This window comes from Vigna angularis, chromosome 2, assembly GCF_016808095.1.
Source record: "Vigna angularis cultivar LongXiaoDou No.4 chromosome 2, ASM1680809v1, whole genome shotgun sequence".
NCBI classification, from domain to species: Eukaryota; Viridiplantae; Streptophyta; class Magnoliopsida; order Fabales; family Fabaceae; genus Vigna; species Vigna angularis.
The window spans coordinates 23,689,515-23,694,065 of NC_068971.1; the positions used below are offsets into that span (position 1 = coordinate 23,689,515).

At 31.5% G+C, this 4,551-nt stretch overlaps 1 long non-coding RNA gene across 7 annotated transcripts; it reads right to left on the reverse strand.

The window, feature by feature from the left end:
- Nucleotides 1–404: 404 nt before the first annotated feature.
- On the reverse strand, nucleotides 405–4,146 carry LOC108326978 (uncharacterized). 7 transcript variants are annotated; one of them, XR_008247333.1, is made up of 6 exons: nucleotides 3,568–4,146; nucleotides 3,367–3,405; nucleotides 3,033–3,080; nucleotides 2,558–2,942; nucleotides 2,058–2,165; nucleotides 405–630 (listed from the first exon to the last, which is right to left on the reverse strand). It is a non-coding gene; the product is annotated as an uncharacterized LOC108326978 (long non-coding RNA). The 7 variants fall into 7 exon arrangements; XR_008247332.1 differs by having other exon boundaries at nucleotides 2,058–2,168; XR_008247334.1 differs by having other exon boundaries at nucleotides 2,058–2,168; nucleotides 2,558–2,751; nucleotides 3,568–4,144.
- Nucleotides 4,147–4,551: the final 405 nt, after the last annotated feature.

Here is a 4,551-nt window from a genome sequence, read left to right on the forward strand (position 1 = left end):
ATCCGTATATAAAACTGTCGTAGATAAATTATATACGGATATATCCATATATAATTTATATACTGATTTTTCCGTATGTAATTTACATACGAAAAAATCCGTATGTAATTTACATACGGAAAAATCCGTATATAAAATATGTATATAATTACATACGAAAAAATCCATATATAAATCCGTATGTAACATTTTTTACAGAAAAAATAAATAAATTATTCAACACTTACACATACATTAATCACAAACTTGTAATATATATATCAGTAGCAATCACAATAACTTTTTTTCAACACCATATCAAACCTTTCACATTTAAAAGAGATATATATTACATAAAAATCATTATCAAAATAAGTTTACAAAATGTCTAATGTATTCATAAATAGATTGTATTGCTCCTAAGATGCAAAACAATATAAATTTTACAATTCATAAGATGTCAAACAACATAGAATGACAGGTCTAGAGTTTCCTAATAATCAATCACTAAGGATTTTCTTCATCTGGGCGTTGATCTTGTTGCACTCCATCACCATGATAACAACTTCACCACATATTGCTTTTTCCCTTCTCCTTATTAGATTGTGCTGAGACTGGAGGAGGTGGGTTAGAACCACTAGATGCCATGTCCTGACAAAAATAAATGCAATTGGATGGTCATACATAAAGTTGACAAACTCTATTAAACAATTAAGATGGTCAAAACATTGAAGAACATTAAGATGAATTTAAAAATACTCATAGCATTATAAAAGGTTTTTTACATTGTGTTAGGATAAGAAGAATGAAACCAAGATTAATGCACAGGTAACCTAATCTACTAGAATGTGATTTAAATGTTGTTGGAGGCCCTTCTATACAACAGTATGTAAATAAATACAATTGCAAAGGTAGTTTGATTACTTGGTGGTATGAGTCCTTTGTTTAGGTATCAGTTCGCATGTTAAGAGGGAGTGGGACATGATAAGAAATGTAGGAGGGAAATAGAAAGGTATTATAAAATATAAAAGGTTAAATATAAACCATGTAAAAAATTTCTAATTAAAACATCTGTCAACCAGACTCTTAATCTTTAAATCTTATATATCTTTTACATTGAAATAAAAGTTGTAAAATAATTTTAAAGATTAAGGGAATAGATAGAACTTGTAAAATTAAAATTAAAATTTGATATAGTGAATGTGAATTAGAAATGAACTTAACACATTGGATTGAGCATGATAAAAGAAAAAAAATAAGATTAATATATCAAAAGTTTAATGAGTATGACTTTTCATTTTCTAAATTTTAAAGAGCCAAGTGAGTATAACTTTTCATTTTTCTAAATTTTAATGAGTTTTGGAAGTTTAACAACGTGTCGCAAGATCCAAATAGGGTTAACATTGACGAGATACTCCTAATATTTTGAGAAAATAGGTTAGAAAACTTTCTATTTCCCTCCTATATGTTTCCTATCATAATGGGTAAGGCAATTTTTGACAGTATGTAAGGCAATTTTTGATTTAGTACAACATATCAATTTAATGCCATTATCTATGTTAAAAAGGATTAGAGAATTGGAGTTTCATCCAACAATAATAACATTGTAGTTATTATTGGAGAATGCAATTAGACTTTATGATCATATATATATATATATATATATATATAAACCAAGAATATAGATTGAGCTCTCGAATTCCCAATTTGAAGTATGCAAGCTCCAACTTATTACAAACAGACTATACTAAACTTGATTTAGAAGACAAAAAATGTAGTAGGATTATAAATTGTGTGGTCAAATCATGGATTTGGTAGCAAGATTAGAACTTGCATGTGAGTAAGATGTTCTAAACTAAACAATAAATGACATAAACATATTTGCATTGTTCCAAACAGGTTCATAACTAATAAGTGGTTATAATAAAAAAAACTTAACAGGACCATTAATGCAAACAGAGCAATCCAAATATCAGATGATTCATGCACTTGCAATATTTAAAAGCAACCAGAAAAGGCATAAATTAAATTTAAAGTAATCTTCAAAAGCTTTATTCTTGAAATTTTTCACAACTTACAAGAGAATATGGTCTTAGAAATCAGAATGAGGTATAGGTGTCTAACACATAATTTTGTTGAAACTTTCCTATCTGGCCTTCCCAGCTCTACTGCATAAGATGGTCCTCCTGCTGAAACCAACTGAATGTTCATTTTCTGTTCAGCTAATTGTACAAGGAATAAAATGTCAAACATTATTTTCCACATAACCAAAAAAGAACTATTAAGACAAATCAAAGAAAATATCATACTCTATGGATTATGAAGGGATCCTAATCTTCCTAAAATACTTGTCTAATTCAATCCCAAAAGTAACAATAATTGCCCTCTTAAATCTCCCGTTCTTCCTTTATACAATGTAATAAACTCTTCTTGCTATGTCTCTGGTGACCTTTATATAGTATTGTTACTTATTGTATAGACAAATGCTATACTAGGATTGAACTTACTTTACAACCGATACAATCTATGAATTTTGATTAGAAGTTGTATTGCAAAAGATATAGCTTATTATAATTACCAGAGTTATGGCATCCCTATTTGCCATTGCCAAAATGTCAGAACAGGAAACCTTATTCTGGAAGCCAGGTACACTGTTGACTACAGCCTTGGCTTTGATCACAGTGTCAAATCCATCACCAGCTAGTGAAAGATTTATTTCATAATCAACACATAATCATTTGCACCATCCTTGGTTCATATCAAAGCCTTAGTCTAACAAACAAAGAGAAGTTGTCTCAAGTGACAGAATCATTACTTGAGTACTCTTTTCAACAAAAGTTCCTAATCGTCCACTATCAAGTTCTCAATCAAGGTTTCATAATTAGTGCCCCCACTTTTGTATTTTTATTCTTTTCCTTTTATCAAGAATGCAACATATGATTGGTACAGGTTGTAGTGCTAACCTACAGTATAGCAATCCAATAGCATTCTTTCAATTTTATTAAAGAAAAAGGCTTCAAAATTACATTTAAAGCTTCATTATCAAAACTTACATGAAACTTTGATCTGTTTGTAGAAGTTCAAGTATTCCCCTAAAACACCTAATGGATAGTAGTAGATAGGCATTAGATACACTTATACTTGAAATGGACTAAAGAAAATAAGGCACAGATATCAAGTAAGGCTGAAAAAGGTAAACAACCTATAGATATTATGATAAAAATATAAGACTCAACTTATTGTAAACAATAAGTCATATTATTAACCAAAGAAAAAAAATATTGTTAGTCAAAACACAATGATAACAATGACAATAGAAAAAAAAAGTGAATAAATTATGTAAAACTGAAATGAAAACACTTCTAGCTTTAATTTTGAACATCTCACTCTCAACTTATCCCCTCCCGCTGCCTTCACTCTCGAATCCTGGACAAAATAACCATCATTAGTAAAAAAAAAATTTACTTCTGAATGAGAAACATGTTTGGAGAAACAAGCTTCGAAACTGAGATAACATTATACTTAAAGTATGGCATCAAAACCATATTTAACAAAGTAATTAACTAAACCTAATATGAATGCACTAACCTTGGAAACCCTCGTAGGAGGTGAGAAGATGCAATGGTGGTTATGGAACAATAGCTCGGTCACACAGCGGCTACGGTTTAAGCTTTCACGAGTCCAACAACCTCAACCTAGCTTCTTCTCGAGCTCGCGAATGTCCTCACCTCATCACTCTCACAGAGCCTTCGTCGTCGTGATTGACATCATCGAATCATATTTTGCGACTTCATTTGTCCTCGTTACAGCCTTTTCGATCGATTACATCCTCATTTTGGCACTGTTTCACCGATTCAGTCGTTGAATCGTCCTTTTCCACCGAACACGCGACCTAAATCGCATTTCTCACCGAACAATCTTCCTATTTTTCACTCCGCTTCGAATCCTTTCCGCTCCTGGAGTATCATCGCGAACCTAGGGTTTTCCAGGCGCGTTCCTCCTCTTTCGAGTTCTCTTGCTAAGGCCCTTCATTGAATCCGGTCGTGGTCTCACTGTTAACTCGTAGAGGAAGCTTCGAGAAGTCCAAGGAGCGTCTTCTATAAAGAGGGTTCTTCGTTGAGAGAGCAGAGGAAATTAAGACCTGGGGCAAGAGGGTTTCTTAATACAAATACCATATTATTATTTTTTAATAAAATCTTTTCCAGATCCGTATGTAGTTTTGGTAGGAAAGATTCACTTTTAATTATACAGGAGCCCATTACATAAACTTCAGTCTTTATAAATCTTTCCCGCCACAGCGCGCCTTACTTACATACAGATATTACATACAAATTATAGATAAATAAAAATCCGTATATAAAATCTATATATAATTTATTTTTTTAAATCCGTATATAAAATCTGTATGTAATACTTACATTACATACGGATTAGAATCCGTATATAAATATCGGTAGATAATTTCAGATTTTCTTGTAGTGTACAATTAAGCATAAAGCTGATGGAACTATTGAGAGGTATAAAGCACGACTTGTGGCTAAAGGTTACACTCAGTCTTATGGTGTAGATTAC